Genomic DNA, 18,958 nt, shown 5'->3' on the forward strand with positions numbered 1-18,958 from the left:
TGCTATTTACTTTTCATAACAAAACGGCCTAGCCCCTTAAGCCTGTCTCTTAGTCAAAGAAAACTGTTATTGTTATTACAGGGTAAGGCCTGGCTCTAAGGTCTGAGGTCTGCCTTCGCCCACACACACTGCCAGACATGTGTGGGTGGGGAACCTCAGATGGACCCTCCGCAGAATTAGGAAAGACTGACTCCTGGCCCTTGCAAGCAGTAGGAATTTTTTTTTAATTAATTTTTTTTTTTACTGACGTACAGTCTGTTTACAATGTTGTGTTAGTTTCTGGTGTTCAGCACAGTGATTCAGTTATACACATATATATACACATATATATTCCTTTTCATATTCTTATTCATTATAGGCTATAACGAGGCATTGAATATAGTTCCCTGTGCTACAGTAGGACCCTGCTGTTTATCTATTTTATATATAGTAGTTAGTATCTGCAAAACCCAAACTCCCAATTTATCCCTTCCCACCCCCTTTCCCTTCTGGTGACCACAATTTTGTTTTCTATGTTTGTGAGTCTGTGTCAGTTTCGTAAATAAGTTCATTTGCCTCATTTTTTAAAGACTGCACATATAAGTGATATCATATAGCATTTTTCTCTTTAAGCAGTAGGAATTTTTAAAGTTCTCTGTGCAATACCTTCCTCAGCTTCCATAATAATAATAATTACAACAACAACAGCCAGAGCTTAGTGAGCCCTAAGATGCGGCAGGCATGTTGTAAATCTCCGTATGTATTCTCTCTCTCTCCATTTCACAGCTGCCCTGTGGGGTAGGTTCTACCATCATCCTCACATTTCACAAATGCAGGAAGTGAGGCACAGAGGAGTTAAATAAGGAAGCTGTCCAAGGTCCCGCAGCTGAAATGCGGGTAGAGCTGGGATCCAAACACACAGTCTGGTCCCAGAGGCTGTACACTTGCCACTAGGTTCTTCAACCTTGCTTGCTGCATTCTGTGTTTTCCTGTTTTAGTTTTGTTTTGCTTTGTTTCTCATGACATTTGAGGACGAAGCCCCTCTCCCTTTCTTGGTACCCTAGAAAAACAGTGGGTGGCATTAGATGGCCATCTCACACTTGTTGCTCACTATCCACACCTCAGCTGTTTCTACACTGAAGACTGCTGTTTCATGACTTTAAAAACAACAACAACAACAAAAAACCCCAACAATTTAATATTGACTCTTTCAGATTTATTGCCCCAAACGTTATTTTCTTGTGATGATGTAATTTTATTTCTCTTAAGAAGCAGAATAAAATGGTGGAACATGGGTTTTGAAGACAGAGAGGTTCAAATCACCCTTCTGCTACTTCTAGATGAGTGACCCTTGGGCAAGTTGCTTAGTATCTCTGAGTCTTAGATTTTTTGCATATAAAATGCGGTAACCATATTATGAGAAACAACGGATATGAAGTATATAAAGCACCTATTATATGCAATAAAGAGTAACTCCCTAAGGCCTTTTCCTGTTCTGAAAGTCTGTGATTATTTAGCTTTATTGCTTGGTATACACTTTCAAGGAAGGAAAGGCTTTGGTTTGCTAGTTTGCTTCATTCTAAAGCATGTCTCCTGGGTGTAGAAAATCAACTAACCACCGCTGAATATCTTCCAGCTGCCCAGCCCCATGCTAAGACCAAGGGGCTTCCATCCCAGGGAACAGCAAGACACATGTGCAAGGAAGGAGAAACTATCATTCTAAGAAGTAAATGACTGAACAGGAGACTAAGAGAAAGAGAAAACATTTCCCACTGGGCCCTGTGTGAAGTCAGATGAGAAAAAGTTTTAGGAAAGAGCAGATTGGGACAGGCAGAGAAGATGAAAAAAAAAATTCAGGAAGGGTTCAGAGAGAGTGCACAGTGCGGTCTGGGATTAAAGATGGAACATCACCAAATATGCCCAGTCAATAGTAAGACAGCTGGCTAGGCAGCAGAGTTAATGGCAGGAAGTCAGGATTAAATAATTAATTGATGGTGGACACATTACTGTTACATTCTGCTTCACCGAGTGCATTACACATGTGACTCTACTTAATCCTCACAAGGGCTATGCTAAGCTGGCATTGTCTCCATTTTGCAGTTGAGGAAACTCAGATTCACATTATTTCCACATCTGACCCTCAATACAGTTCTGAGAGATGGGTAGGGCATTATCTCCATTTTTTATGCTGCTACCTTTACTATCCTGAAATGAAATAAACTCATGAGTAATGTAATACCTGTAACTGTGACAACTAAAGCTGCAACTCCCTCAAAGTGCTGCCTAGGGAACAGGATGCCCTAGGCTAAGACCCATCCAAAGTCAAAGGCAGGACCAGGTCTCAAACTCCAGTCCCCAGACTTTTGGAGCAAACTTCTTTCTGCTTGAAAAGGAGGGACATGGCCAGAGCAGAGTCCTCGGATCACAGAGCTATGAATGGGAAGGCTGAACAGTGAGGGCTGGCCTGCAGCTTCCTGTCCTTCTAACATTGGCCACTGGTATTGGAAAGATGGAGACAGTTACATCAGTCACGTCCATGGCACGTCCTCAGGTCGTTCGTCTCTAAAACTCATCTTGCTGAAATGGAAGTTCAACATTTGTCTTCTACTCTGTTATGGCAAACAGTCCACATCCTACTTCTAAGAAAAATTTTAAAACCACAGGATTTTTCTTGAAAAGAATCTTCATGGCCAACTCAAAGCAAGTTACAGTACAAAATGGGATATTTGTTTTTAAGTCTGTGCATGGCTCTGGATTAGATTTCTCTTCCTCTTTGTCAAGCCACCTGACAGGATGATGGCTCTGATCAACCCCGTCAACAAAAAGCAAAAAGACATCCAGAGCTCATGTTCCAGAGGCGCTTTTGGTAAATTCCGGACTAACCAATTTTATGCACAGATGGTCAGAAAGAAAAGCTAAACATTATTTCCTTTCTTGCGGTTTAATTCATGTGCATTAACACCACGTTCGCATGCTTGTAAACCTATGTCACGATCAATCAGACAGTAAGCAGTACGGACTTCTCTCCGCTGGCTGTGTAACATTCACTTAGCACACACTAAACGAAAAAAACAAAGGAACTGCTTTCCTGCGGCTCAGGTCCTGAAGTTCCATCTACCCAGAATTATTCATTCAACAAATGATCACCAAGCACCTATGCAGTGCAAGACGCTGTGAGAAGTTTAAAGGATTCCACAATCTGGTTAAGAAAAGGAGCCGGTACCCAGGCAAAAGCCGCTGTGTGAGGGGGGAGCTGGGAGTTTAAAGAGAGTCCAACCAACGTTTGATCATGTGGTAACCAAAGCCAGGAACTATATGGATAAATAAAATCCACAGACAACCCTTGATTTAAATTAATTCAGCAGGTCAACCTTTTCAAAAGATTAATATAAATCTCTCTTAATTAGCCTTAACTATACAAACTGGTGCCTAAGACTAGTTTATTTAGAGGGAAAAGGGACTGTGGGTTATCAAAGGTCAGTTGAGTGGTAGAGACCAAACACCAACCAAGGGAGAAGAGAATCCTGTGTAAAAAGGAGCTAACTTTAGGTGGGAAGTTCCTGGTGCTTATAGTACAGGATAGGCATACAGTATTGTGGGCACACATCGCCTGGCGTACAAAATCCAAGAGAGAAAGACTTACAAAGCAAGGGAAATACAGAACAAAAATATCAGGTTTGTTAAAGTTCTCTGATGCAAGGCTCAATTTTATTAATTCTGTCCTCACTTGTGAAAGAACAAAATACTACATTTTTAGGAAATGGGTAAATATTGCCAAAATTTGCTTTATTCCTTACCACCTCGGGAAACAAAATATTTTAATTCTCTTGTGTCCTCATATTTTCAATGGCAAATTCCCTAATTTCTTCTCCAAAAGGAGGATAGTATTCTATTTTATGGAGTGTAAAAAAAAAGATTGCTTTCATGATATGACATCCTCATCTTGTGGAAGGCTGGGACATTGCTCCTAGTTTTTTTTTTTTTTTAAACAGCTTCATTGGGTTATTAGTTGTATACTGTAAAGTTTGCCCACTTAAAGTACACAATTCAGTGAGGTTTAGTATATTTAAGATATTGTAACGATCACCATAATCTATTTTAGAACATCTTCATCATCCCAAAACCAAATCTTAAACCCATCAGTAGTGACTCTCTATTCTCCCCTGCCCTCTGGCAACTGTACCTTCTCATGGGGGATTAAATGAGATAAGTATGTAAGGAGAACTCAATAAACACAGCTATTATCATCAAGATGATTTTTTTTAATAGAAAGGAGTATAGTAAGAAAAGAACTGAGAAAATCATTTGATCCTTGCAATTCACTTTTACTTTGGTCTCAACAACTTTTGGTCTAACTATGAAATATTCATGTCTAATACATGATAATGCCTAAGACTCTTAAATTGTTCACGTAGCCACTTTTATATGGACACATGTGTTATCAGTTAGCATTTAGATTCAGCTGTGAGTAACAGAGACCCAAAATAATGATTTAAACAAAATAAAAATGCATTTCTCTTGTATATGACATTCCAGAGGCAGGCAGCACACCGCCATGCCTGCTAGTTTTGGTCCATAAAATCCTCACTGATCCAAAAGCCTTCTGGATCACCGTTCCTACATCCTTTGAGTGTGGCCCTTGTTCTCATGATTCAGTATGGTAGCTAGAGCTCCAGCCATCATAACTGTGTTCCAGGCAGAAAGATGGAAGAAAGGGTAAATAAGAAAGAGAGGACAAAGGGCACACATCAGTTTTTTCAAAAGGATCCTGGAAGCTACCAAACAACCCTTCTACTCACATTCTATCAGCCAGAACTAGTCACTTGGTCTCCTGTGGTTATACGGGAAGCTGGGATATGTAGCCTTTATTCTGGATGACTTGTACCCAACTAAAAGTTTTGAGTTCTGAATGAATATTATGCATAACTAGCAGCCTCTGCCACAACATTCAATATGCTAGAAATTCAAAAGATTATAAATAGGTATTTTAAAAGGAGGGCATCCCTGACATCACTCTGCTAATTATGAGGAATTTGTAGAACTCTAGCTGCAAAGATTACCAAGAACATCAGGAGACCTGGCGCTCAGAGGTGAGTCACAAAGGAGATGAAAAGCTGTTGATAAAGTGCTTGGAGATAACTGGTTCATCAACAGGTCTTTTCATCTCCTTTGTGGAGAAGGACATGAAAGAAAGATCATTGATGCTTGAGAAAGTAATACAATGGTTTGGGAGTTTGAGATTTGCAAATGATAACCACTACATATAAAAATAGATTTTAAGAAATTTCTTCTGTATAGCACAGGGAATTATATTCAATATTTTGTTATAACTTTTAATGAAAAGAATATGAAAATGAATATATGTGTGTATATATATATATATATATATATATATATATATATATATATATATATATATATACATGAACTGGGACACTATGCTGTACACCAGAAATTGACACATTATAATAACTGACTATACTTCAATTAAAAAAAAAGAAAGTAATACAATGGTAAAGGTGAGCAGAATCTTTGATCCAATAAACCCATTTCCTGCATTTTATTCTATAGTGAAACAAACTATATGTACAAGTGAAGAATATTCAATGAGGAAATACTCAGCTGTACAGTAGAATTGAATTGCTATATAAAACTCTATAGTACATTATAGTCATTAAAAATGAAAACCATGTACAAACAAAAACTTTATATTATGAAGTAAACAGAAAATTTTTATTAATAATTATTAGAACACATTAAATGTATATACTGAGGACATAAATTTAACTTTTTAACATTGACCAACTGGTTAGGGGCTCCAATCTCCATCCCAGGTCATAGCTAGATGGGCTTTACATAAGGCTGGAGTTTTTAAAAATATAAATGATTCTCTATTCTGTGGTCTTGGAGAATAAAAAAATTAAATCAACAGATAACACCAATTTATCTAAAATGACATACCATGTATGACCTTAACCAGAAGTGTAATCAGCTACAAAGCTAACTATTCTGAATTTACCTCCTTTCCCTTCTCTGTATCCCTCAATGGCACTAAGAATGATTAGATCACTGACAACGTGGAGACTACGAAGCTAAGGAGTAACTGTAACAGTTAAAGAAACAGAAGAAAGAAGTATGCAAACTGAATGATCAAAATTAAATCATCAGCTCCAGAATAACTACAATTAGAACTGCAATCTTTTAGAAAAGGTTTGCCTCCTCTGAGAAACTTGTATGCTCTCTCCTCTCCAAAAGTGGGAGTTATGTGCCTTATCATGTTTCCCCGTTTGCCATGGCTGCCAGGAGGCTCCATGAGAAATTGATCAAAAGGCCTATTTTAATACTTATGGGTACTATTCTGGCAATCTCTTCTTTTCCTTCGTTTTGATTTTCAATTTATAGATCCACTTTACTAGCTTCATTATTATACATCTGTTGGAAAGTCACTTCAAAGTGTTATAGGAATTAGAGGAAGGAGCGAGGCAAGTCAAATAAACAAACTCCCTGGAATCTTTCATATTCCACCAAAAATAGCGTATAGTCTAGCTCTTCCTAAATAGCTCATCAGAACTCTCCACTGCTCTGAGCTTTTACAACAGACTCTGCTTGACTCCTTTGTGCCAGCTGACACCTTCATGATCTCCTCAAGGAGACATGTGGCCTGAAAACACAAACATCACGCTTCATCCTGATGTAGAGCCTGTGGTTAGAAAGTGATTGCTATCATTTTCTATTCATATTTTCTCATCAGAAAAAGAAATACATTCTATTGTAATTCTTCATCACAGATACTGCAAACCATCTAATGTATGCCCTTTGTAACAATGAACTAGCTGCCTTCGCAAAGCCTATAGATTTTTATCCTGCATAAATTAGTTTACAATATAGAGTACAAAGGGGAAAATACCAGAAGAGTCAATAGCTCTGATTTTATTTAAAGGAAAAAAGTATTCTCTTCTCTCTAACAGGAAGTATTGTTTTTCTTGTCTATCCACGCCATTGTTTCATGTTTTGAAAATCATATAAACTACAAACAATCCCAAACCATGCAAAACACAGGAAGGTTCTCATGAAAATTACTTCTTTCAGCACATGCAGAGGGTTTCTTACACATCACTTCACGGCAACAGTCATTTATTAACTCTTTCAGTAACTATTCACCAAGCACCTATGATGTGCAAGGCACTGATTCTGCCTGCCCTTGTCCTAGACAGTATCACTTTGGGGAACACAAAGGGTTTCACTCAAAACTGATTTTCAGCTTGCACGCTGCAGTATGGTTTTGCCAGTTCTTCAAATTTTTATGTTTTCTTGTACCTCAAGCCCCTTCAGGGTCCCCTGCCAACTGGTCTCTTCTCCAGCATCCAGACCTCCTCCATGAATTCACGACTGGCACACGGGAACTTGAGGGCACTGCTCCAGTAGTTATGGGGTAGTATTTATTTTGTATCAGTTGATATTTTTAACATGCCCTCGGTTTGGTTTCTCCTTATTTTGGTTTGACTCACAGATCCAATACTACAGCCTCATTCACTCACCTCACCCATCTCTTCCCATCTTCTGTCAATTCTTCCCCTCGCCTGGACACAGCAAGTCTGCAGAAGGTCAGACTCCCTCTTCCCCTCTCAAGAGGATCAGGGTCTCCATTTCTACATTTTACTGTAAGTGAGTCAGCCCGGCTGGGGCTTTCATCCTTTCCCCAAGAGATGTTCAAGGTATTCACTTTGTCGGTGGCATCAAGCAAGCTCTAGCTTATTATCTTGACAAAGTTGGAATTGTCACAGGGACTCTGCTTAAAACAAAACTGTGCCATGAAGAAAAGCAACTGTGGGTGACTAGACAATCCACACCAGGGTTTGAAAATGATTAAAACCAGTAACTAGAAATTTGCTCAGGCAGAATCCCAAACTAAAGCACTGGAGGGCAAGAGTGACAGATGCAAAATCTGAGCAACAGTTCCAGCAATGATTATGCAAAACACTACTGCCCGTTCATGCTTTGATGGTAATGCACTCATTTCTCCAACTTCCAGCACACTAAATGCAAGCATTGCTTAATGACAGCAACTGGGTTGAAAGGTAATTGGGAGCTGAAAATAGAGACTTTGCTTCATTATAATAATCCTCTACCAGGAATGTTTGAAAAAGCACTATTCCCTGGGCATCTGTTTAAAGGAATAGCCATTAAAGATTTTAAGGGTGTTACCATTCACAGTGTTTTTAAGCCATGAATGCTAAAAAGCCCATAAAAAATAAATACCTTGCCATCTATTCTTTAAAATTTTTATTTTGATCAAGGGCCCAGGATGGCTGAATCCCATCTCAGGTCAAAAAAATGTGAGAGCAATAAATTCAAACCATGAGCCTAGCCTACTCACCTGACTTCCCCCTAAGGCTGTTTTTTCTTACTCCTCTTTTCCTTTCTACTCCTGACACTCCTCCAGTATCAGCCACCCCACCATGCCTTGTACAATCTTTTATAAGAGGCAGAGTGCACTGAGGAAAGGAAGAGACAAAATCTTTCAACATTTCTTCTCTCCTGCCACCTCTATAGTCCGACCAGCCCCTGGAGATACCCTGGGTGTGACGGTGATGGTGGCAATGGTGGCCACTATGTATCTCCTCTCTTCCAGACATGTTAAAAATATAGTCTCTAATTCTCGTGAGAACTCAAAAAGAAATAAATAGTTTTAAATTCATTTTTTGATTGCAAGTGATAGAAAACACAGCTAACTGGAGCTTACTAAATTGGGGTCTATTTTCCTTGCATAACAAGAAATCTGGATATACAGTTCCACGGATGCTTAGGAGACTCTATGATCATAGGATTTGGGATTAGCATCCCTGTGAGTCTCCTGGTCATCTCCCTCATAGTCATGAAATGGCTGCAGCGGTGCCAAGCATCACACCCTAGCATGGCTGCATTCAAAACAGGAAGCAGAGAGTAGCACAGGCAGAGGTTCTCCTCCCCCACCTCCCTCTTACCCAGGAAAAAAATCTCCCGAAGACTTCCTCATACATCTCATGGACCTGAAGCTCATGTCCGCCCCTAAAGCCAGGGGCAAGTCCCATCTTTCCAGAGTTTAAGTGACCTCTGTCTGGTTTTGTTAACAAGGAAGGAAAGAGTAATGGCTTCAGGGCAAACAACGAACAGTCTGAAATAGTCCTGTCATCCCTAAACTATAGATGAGGAGACTGGACCTCAGTGAGGCCACATAACCAGCCAAAGGTCACAGCGAATAGTAAGTGGCAGAACAATGATCCAAAACTGGGGGTCGGGTTGTTCTCTAATCCACTGAGCAACCTCTGACTGCAACAGCCCTTCCTGCTGGGATCTAATCACCTGTCTACAGTGCCCCCTCCTATTTTCTTTCATTATATATATTTTTTCTTAAAATGACCATACTAGGTCTCTGAATTCAACTGAAGATGTATTTAAATTTCACCCAGGACTGTTGAGGCCAGCCCCTTCCCACCCATTTGTAAGTACGTCGAAGTCGGTCAGGTCAAGAGCACCTGAGGTACAGTTTCTGCTCTGCAGAAAACAGCTACTCCCTGATGATCCTGTGTCTGGGGCTGGAAACTCACTCTCCCCAGGGTCACCAGGGGAGCAGCCACCCTGTTAACAGGGCCGAGGGGACTCCCTGGCCACCAAGTCGAATAGGCAAGCAGAGCCTGACAAAGATGTCACCCTCAGGGACACGAAAGGGCGAAAGCCTTCAGAAAATCTGCCAACGTTAGGCACACACCTCCACCTCAGTGCCAGGTGGGGTAGACGTGGCATTGACCGAGGTCGGGCCTGGAGGCAGCAGGGGCGGTAGACGATGAGGGGCAGGTTCCCAGCGCAGGCACTTACCCCCGTGCACAATTCTTCACCCTCCAGCTCCACTGTCTTTCACCCTACAATGGAGACAACAATGGACCCTATCTCACAGCACTTATTTGAGAATTATAAGACGTCATGGATGCAACGGGGTTAACAAAATGTTCACGTGATGAACGTCACTGTATTAGCAGGAGTGGCAGCAGCAGAACTGGCAGGGGGAGGACAAAACAAGGCCAAACTGCCTGTCCTGTTCCACTGGTTTTAAAGATTCAAAGGAACTATCAAATTCTCTCCTTGTCTGCTCAGCCCAGAGCTTAGAAGTCTGGCTACCTTCTCCCTAAATTTACTCAACTACGAACAATCATCCAAAACAACACACACAAAGTATACAATTTGCTATCACACAACATCTTGTTTTATTTTTTTATGCTGGGTTTATGTTTTTCATGTGTATTTGTTTTTGGGGGGGGAATATCTCAAGGAATCAAGGGAATGTACATTCAGGTAGGCACATTTTAAATAAAAGAGCAAAGAATCACCCGTGTACCCATCGCACAGTTTAAGAGACAGAATAAAATCATCTTTGAAGCCCTTTGTGTCCTTCTATGACTCCAGGCCCTTCCTTGCCACCCCCACCCCACCCTCGCCCCATCCAGAACAGGTAAACATCAATCTGAATTCTGAGTTAATCACTCCTTTGCTTTTCTTTATTGTTTCATCATACATATGAATAAGCAATAAATCACTTAATTTTGCTTTATCAAACTTCACATAAATGAAATTATACAGTAGGTATTTTTCTGCAACTTGCTTTTTCATTCAGTTTTTATTTTTTGAGCTTTATCCATGTTTTTATTTTTTGAGTTTTATCCACATAATTATACTTCATTCATGTGCACTGCTGTTTAATAGTAGTCCATTGTAGGACTATACCACAATTTACTCACCTATTGTCCAGTTCATGGATATTTGCCTTGTTTCTGGTGTAAAATTCCTAACCTCAAGATAGGCTTACACAGTTTTTAAATATTCAGGGTAACCACATAATTTGTTATCGAAACTGAGACATATTTGAGAGTGAAAGGAAATGCTATTAATAATTACGCCGGGACAACAGTAATAAACCATTTTATATGCTACCTTATAGATACTGAATATTATTCTAGGATTTCCTAATCAGTCCCCTAAAGTGGAGACTGAGGCATTTAAGTCCAACCCTGCTTAACTAATGGTTCACATTTCAATGCTGTTGGCGCCTGCGTTCGGAAGTATAACCCTGAAGGAAAGCCCTAACAACTAATTATTTCCTCCATCCTGGGCAAAAGAAAAGCAAATTCTTTAAGAGGTAACATGGAGAAAAGGCACAGCTTCCCCGCCTCTGCTGTCTCAGACATCCCCAGTTTAATCATCATCCCTTCTGTGTATGACTGTATGTGTGGGGTTTTTCTCTCTGTCTCTGTCTGTCTCTCTCTCACACACACACACTTTTCCAAATTTAATAAAGTTTTATTTTTCAAAGTGTATCTGTGCGGGGACCTGCTTCTGCATCTTCACCAGCAGCAGGGGCATCTCTGCCCTTGGTATTTCTGGTGTAAATTACTTGAGTTCTGTGCACTGAAGCCATTTTAATAAGTCCTTTACTAAGGAGCTCCTAAAGCACCGCCCTGGCCAGGGAGTAGCTTTTTTTTTTTTTTTTTAAGAAATGTTTTAGACGTGGAAAAATCGACAACTACAGGACAGCACCCCCTGGGCCTGCAGAACACGTGTGCCTTTTGCTGTACAAAAAAGTTCACAGCCATATTATTCAGAAAGAACACGACTGTCCAACAAGAGTAAAATGATCAATTGTGGTATAGTCATACAGGAGGAATGCTCTCCAATAATAAAAATGCAAAAATTATTGCTGCCCGCAATAAATTAATCTCACAACCAAAATGTCAAGGTAAAGAAGCAAAAAAAAAAAAAAAAAAAAAAAAAAGAGGGTTATATACACTATGACTTCATTTATATAAGACTCAAAAATGGGCAAAACTAATCTTCAATGTTAGAAATGAGGAGGAGGTGAAGGATATTGATTAGGTTGACAATGTTCCATTTCTCCATCTGGATGGTAGTTACAGAGGTGGTAACTGTGCTAATTCATCAAGTAATACTACTGAAGATTTGTGCACTTTTCTGTATGTATATTATGCTTGGAAAAAGGTTTGCTTTTAAAAACCTAAAACTAAAGCCACTTCTATTTTTTTTGTTTGTTTTGTTTTGGGGGGGTAATTAGGTTTATTTATTTACTTATTTATTTTAATGGAGGTACTGGGGATTGAACTCAGGACCTCATGCATGCTAAGCGTGCACTCTACCACTGAGCTATACCCCCACCTTCTAAAGCCTCTTTTAATAGAATACTCTGTTACAAATTATTTTCACTGTTAAACTATCGGTGTGACCTTGGGCAAGTCACTTAACTTCTGTGTATCTATTTCTTTATCTGTAATAGCACCTGATGTGTAAAGGAGATGTAAGAAGTACTTGACATAAATATATGAAACATGCTTATTAGCAAGTACTTGGCACACAAGTATGTACTCAAAAATGTTAGCTGTTAGAATTACTGGTATCCCATCTACATCTGCCCTCATCTTTGGGACTTACATCCCCATTTATCATACCCTGTGGACTGAGTGAGGGCATACTGACAGAGACAAGTCTACCTGCCCCTGCTGGGCGGCTACGGAGAGGAATGGGTAAACCCCTTCCAGAGGACAATCTGGCCATATGTGCCAAGAACCACTCCCCCAAAAAATGTTTGTACCCAGTAATTCCGTTCTAGGAATCTATCCTAGAGATGAGACATGCAGACAAGATTTATGTTCTGTAATGCATGTTATTTGTAAAAGTGGAAAACTGGAAACAATTTATTATCTCAAGAAATAGGTAAATAAAATAATGGCGATGAGAAGTTTTAATGACATGAAAAAGTTAAGTATAAAAAAGCAAGAGGTCCCTCTGTACCCATTTAAAAATAATAGCAAATACACATGGAGGAAAAGATAAGAAATTACATCAAAATTTAAGATGGTTATTGCTAGATGATAGTACTACAGGAATTTACATTTTTCTTTCTTATACTTTTCTGGTTTTTTCAATATTCTTCTATGAGTGTATATTACCTTTTATAACCAGAAATATAAATGTGAAACAGAATTGTGTCCTCTTCTCCACAGGCCTTTATCTCTGTTGTCAAGATGACAGCCAGTCACAATCCATCTTATTTTTGGAAGGACATCAGCACACAATGGGAGGTGCTGGAAGGAAGGTGACAGCCAGGTTGGCCATGGGCTTCAACAACAAGCCCCTGAGGGATGGCTGAAGAAATGAGGATGTGCACCTGGAGGAGGACTAGTCGACAGGATAGCTGTCTTGGAACATTTGGTCACATGGAAGAGGGATTACCTTTGCCCTACTGGGCTCAGAACCAAAACCAGTGGATTAAAGGTACAGCAGGGGAGAAGAGGAGGGTGAAGATTTAGCTCAGGAAGCAAGCACGCTGTACAGTCCTTCCTGCCCAACAGTAAGGAGCTCCTCTGGAGATGGCCAGTGAACTCTTGCTAGCATCTGGGCACCCACACGGTACCATCCTGAGCCATCCTCCACGATCCTCCCAGGCCAGTCCACCCCGTGGACAACCACACGAATTACAGTCTCTGAGGTCTATAGCCAAACATCTGGTACTCCCTCTCTCTTGCCCTATAGAGAGTTCTTTAAAATTTACCCAAACTGGACCACTCTTCTCCATTTTTTCCATTAGATCATCTTAGTCCAAACCGTCAGCACCTCTCTCTTCCCTGCACTGCAGTGGCTTCCCCACTGGTTTCTGTCTTCTACTGCTGCCACCCCTGCCCTCCGTCTGTTCACTACACAGAAACTCAAGTAATGGTTTTCTTAGACTAAAGTAAAAAAAATCATCAACATGACTATAAAACTCAAAGTGGAGATTCCATCCTTCAACAGGGACCTTCTCCGTTGCTCCCTGCACTCCAATCAAGCTGGCTATCTTTTAGGTCCCTCCTTCACGCTCCACTCTCTCCACCTCAGGGCACTTGCATGTGCTGAAACACTCTCCATACCCTACTGGCTTGACCCTTTTGCAGCTCAAATCTCAGATGTCATTCCCTAGATTTAGTCCTATGATGACATCTCAATGCCCTGAGAACCTTCATGTGGTTTATATGATTTCTGTGTGCTAGCCAGAACCAACCAGTCTGCACCCACTGCTTTTGGTCTCTCAACCAAGCAGAATACCACTGAGTTCCTCTTATGCATAAGCACTCCCTTTGTTCCTCAGTTTTTATGCAAGTTGCTTCCTCTGCCTGGTAAAATCTTGTAGCTAATTCCCATTACCTTCAGGACTCAAGCTGAATGCTCCTCCCTCAGGAAGCCTGTCCTTCCCTCCAGACACGGAGCTAGGTACCTCCCCACTGTGTGCCTTCAGCACCTGTAGTTATTCTGTCACAGCATTTACTCTACTCAATTGTATGTGTATTTCCTGCCATTTGGTAAACTATATGGGGGCAGGGATTACATCTATACTGCTCAGAATGGTTGACTATATATGACTTTTACCCCATGAAAGAACAAATTAAGGTTAAAAAAATTAGGAAAGTAACAGATTGTAACAGGAAGCATTCTAATAAGTGGTATTTTCTTCCTAGCACGATGAAGCAAATCTAGACTTCATTCAATTCCCTGTCCTAAGCAAAGGTTCCTGTGTTGTCACTTTTATTTTCACTAGCTGGCATGGTAATTATTCTTTACCAGGACTTGAATGCTCCCGGGCAATCTTCAGTCTGCACACAAAAAGGATCGATAGGTACTAAATAGGCCAAAAAGATGTATAACACTGAATTCGTAAAATGGCAGGATATGAAAGAAAGGTAAATTGGGAAAACACTGAAGGATATAAGACTAATCAGCAAAAAATAAATCTTCCATAGTCTGCTTCTCCAGAGGCATAAACAGCTCCTGTTCATTTGATAAAACTGCTTCATGTGAAAGACCTTCAGAAGCCCAAAGCCAGAGCCCTGGTCTGGGCCTCAGAGTGGATTCACGGTAGAAGTAAACAAACAGAGTCCAATGCCCTGTGTCCCTGTTGCTCAGGACCTCGTGGAGCCATCATACAATTCTGGACTGCCTACCTCCAAACTCCCCTACATTTGAGAGAAATACACTTCTACCTCATTTCACATCGGACAGCTTTGTGCAAAAGATTTTCCTGGGCCTTTATCCCAGGTCAGCCTCTTTCAAGGCACCAGTCCTGGCTTTGTCCTCTGAAGCAAGACATTCCAGTTTGGACCCCTTTACATGTCAGCCCTACAAGTGCTGTGGGATTTGGTCTAAGAAAACCTGGATTTCTGTGTGATCTTGGGCAAGTTGCTTAAGTGCTCTGAGGCTTGTTCTTTAGCCACAAAGTGAAGACTCCTTCCTTCTTTCTATCTTTCCCTAGAAATACTGTTTAGGGGAAAGAGCACAGGTTTCTGAGTCAGACATTCATTCAGATCACTTAATGGCTACGTGATCTTGGGTTCTTACTTAACCCCTCTGAGCCTCAGTCTCCCCATTTTAAAATATCTTACTTCACACGGCATTCTAAGGACTGGATGAGATATCGAATGTGAAGCACTTACAGGGTGGCAATGGTACACCCAGTAGTTTACTACAGAACAGTAGCTGTTACCAGCCCCCTTTCCACTCTGAGGTGCTATAAGTTATGGTAACAATAGCGAACGATAACTAAGCACAAATATGTCAGCCCTGTTGGAACACCTTTCATGTACAAAGGCATTTATTCTCACAACGATATAAGTACTGTTATCATCTCCATTCTACAGATGAGAAAACTGAGGAATGAGATGTCAACTGCCTTGCCAAGGTCACACAGCTAGAGAGGCAAGCCCAGGCAGTGTGACAGCAGGATCCCTGCTCTTTACTGCCAAAATACACCATCCCCACATTGCTTGCCAACTGGGGGTAGCATCATGTCTCCCCAAGCACCTGGAGAGCTTCCTCAGGGCATGGCCTGCACTGATGCATCTCGGTGACCTCCATGGCAGCTAGCAGGGACTTTTACCCACCACGAGCCCTCCAAGCACCTGTGATAACTGACTAGCAGACAAGACACAACCAAGCAATTTCCAAAACATGTACTTTGTCAGATGACCTTGAAGTAGATCATCTGCCTGCTGAACCAAGGTGTGCCTGAAGTTAAACACAGAGGGTCTCTGCCACAGGAATAACACTCCTCATGCAAAATACAGCTCTTGGGTTGTCAAAGTCACATCCCTGAAGCCTTAAAAAACTCTGAGAACAATCTGACCAATGTTTATATAATCCCAGAGTCTGAACTGTCTGAGATTAAGGCCTCTGTGATTAACTCAAATTAAAATACCTGCCAGACAGAATGAAATGTGCCACGGAGTTTGTTGATCTATAAAGAGCTACCATGTCCCTCTCAGCACTGATGGACAACAGAACTCTCATGATATCACCGTCAGGGACACTTCCTGATTATGTCACTGTGCAAATTAGGTGCTAGTGGTGCAGGTGAGAGGACACAAACCTCATTAACACAGACTCCATTAATCTGGACTACGTGAAAATTCTTAGCGCTGAATTTTATCTTTCTGTTACCTCTAAAGGAAAATAATATGTATAATAAATGAATAAACAAGATCAATTCATCCATTCTACTAATATTTATTGTGAATCTCTTATGTCCTAACACTAAAGTAGCAGTCAGAGACCTTATTTTGTGCAATTCTCATTAAAAGAGAACTCTGTACTGCAGCAAGGAATGTCTCCATTTTAAAACACACTAGAAGTCTTCATAGACAGAGAATACAGACTTGTGGTTGCCAGGCAGGTGGAGGGTGGGAAGGGATAGACTGGGATTTCAAAATTCCAGAATAGATAAACAAGATTATACTGTATAGCACAGGGAAATATACACAAAATGTTATGATAACTCACAGAGAAAAAAATGTGACAATGAGTGTGTGTATGTCCATGAATGACTGAAAAATTGTGCTGAACAGTGGAATTTGACACAACATTGCAAAATGATTATAAATCAATAAAAAAATGTTTAAAAAATAAAAAAAAATAAATAAATAAAATAAAAAATAAAATACACTAGAAGTCTGGAAAATTAATTATGGTACATCCATACAATGGAATGCTATGTGACCATAATTAAACCAGTGGGGTAGATCAGTGAGTGCCAACATATTAACAAGAGTGATTGCTGAATGAAAAAAGCAAGAGGTGAAACCCTCTTTAAAGCATTCCATTTGTATTAAAAAATAACAAGAAGATAATGAAGATACACACATAAATGAAGAACATGCAGTGAAAGTCTCGGGAAGGAAAGTCAAGGAAATCTGATGGTCTGAGATAGAAAAACCTGCCCGCATCATCTACAGAGTCAGGAAAATGGTTCACTGACAAAAAAGAAAAGACAGAAAGAAAGGTTTAGAATTAAGAAATGCTTTACTGCTGTTACTAAAGGTTTGGGGTGGTCAGTAATTTCTTTAAGCAGATGCTAATTCAAGGAAGGCAAATTTATATAAACACATATGTTACCACTTGATTGGTTCTATCAATAAATTTTCAAAGTTTATTTTGAAAAGATTCATTTGAAATCATCTATGTTATTTCTAATAGTAGACAGAAAGATGTTCTAAATAGTGCGAGTAACCCTTAAGGATCTTTAAATTTTTTTAAATTTTATTATTTTTTTATAGAGGTACAGTCAGTTTACAATGCTGTGTCAATTTCTGGTGTACAGCACAATGTTTCAGTCATACATACATATACATATATTCCTTTTCATACCCTTAAGCATCCTGACGGCCTTTCAACACTAAACTCCCAGACAGAAAGCTCTTAGACAAACCTGACACGTCCAGCCGCCGCCTCCTCTACCATCTCCTTGCACCAGTGACGGGGAACTGGGGAATTGGAAACTGACAGTTCTGTTTTGTCAGTGCTGATAAAAGGGGAACAAATTACGTATTTTCCCTGAGTGTGCAGTACGTTGTTTGAAATTGTTTTGTTGTCGTTTTCCCCCCAGTAGCAGCAACTAGGCAAGACATCTGGTAACTTCTTCAGGAAAAGTTTGAACAGATTTGTGGGTGTAACTCTACTCAATATGTTTTGTAAATAAACCCTAGGCAATGCCATCAATTAAAAATCTTTTTAAAGATGGTTTTAACAACAGCAATGCCCTGGAAACTAAAGTTCCAACATCCCAATAATCTTAAGACCCACCACGTATGGAAGACTCATCAGGTACCGGCAGGCACTGTGCAAAGCACTCGACAGGCAAGGAACATTTTAATTCTCACAGCTCAGTGGGGTGTCTTTATTAACCTCATTTGGCAGGTGAAGAAACAGACTCGCTGAGAAGAATTAACTTGCCCAGAGTCACAGAGCTAGCGAGTGGAAGAACTGGGATTCAAACCACGTGCTGAAAGAACTCCAGGGAATCCTGAAGCACAGGGTTCCCTCTAAGCCCAGCAGCTCATCAGAGAGAGAACGGTAAGAATTAGGGGGACAAGGAAGGAACCACTGTCTCTGTGAGCTAGAATTGACTTTCTGTGACTTCTGGCACCTTTCAGCGGAGCATGCCCAGTGTAGCAGACTAAACAACAAGTCTGGCACTTGGAAGTCTGGGTTGTCCTGGTTCCACCACGAGCAAACCTGCCTGCATCACTTACCCTGTCCAAGCCATGCTCTCCACAGCTGTAAGACGGCTGGACCAGAATACCCTTCAGCTCTAGAACTGCGTATCTATGAGGACACATGTACAGGAACCATTTTTTCTGGACGGGAAAGTAGAAAAAAGTCGAATCTAAGCCACAGAGTGTACAACCTAGCACATGAGGCACTCTGCAGAGAAAAGCCCTGACAGCACTAACCAGCAGTCAGCTTCCAACACAACTGCACTAACGACTTCCAGTGGCCACTACTAAATCCAGTGGTCAGTTTCTGGTCATCCTAATTGCCGATCAGCAGCATTTGACAGAGTTTAACGCTCTCCTCTTTGAAACCTTTTCTTCACTTGACTTCCAAGACATCACTCTCTTACAGATTTTCCTCT

The 18,958-nt window shown here is 40.6% G+C and overlaps 1 protein-coding gene across 3 annotated transcripts in view; it reads right to left on the reverse strand.

Annotated features, from left to right (window-relative positions):
- TMCC3 (transmembrane and coiled-coil domain family 3) overlaps nt 1-18,958 on the reverse strand; it is a 261,506-nt gene that overhangs the window by 197,884 nt on the left and 44,664 nt on the right. The window contains exon 1 of one of the 3 annotated variants that reach the window (XM_031463018.2): nt 17,753-17,817. The exons of the other annotated variants lie outside the window; for them this stretch is intronic. The gene's annotated coding sequence lies outside the window, so the exon portion shown is untranslated. Of the gene's footprint in view, nt 1-17,752; nt 17,818-18,958 lie in introns of those variants that run through there. 3 annotated transcript variants of the gene reach the window in all.

This window comes from Camelus dromedarius, chromosome 11, assembly GCF_036321535.1.
Source record: "Camelus dromedarius isolate mCamDro1 chromosome 11, mCamDro1.pat, whole genome shotgun sequence".
Taxonomy (NCBI): Eukaryota; Metazoa; Chordata; class Mammalia; order Artiodactyla; family Camelidae; genus Camelus; species Camelus dromedarius.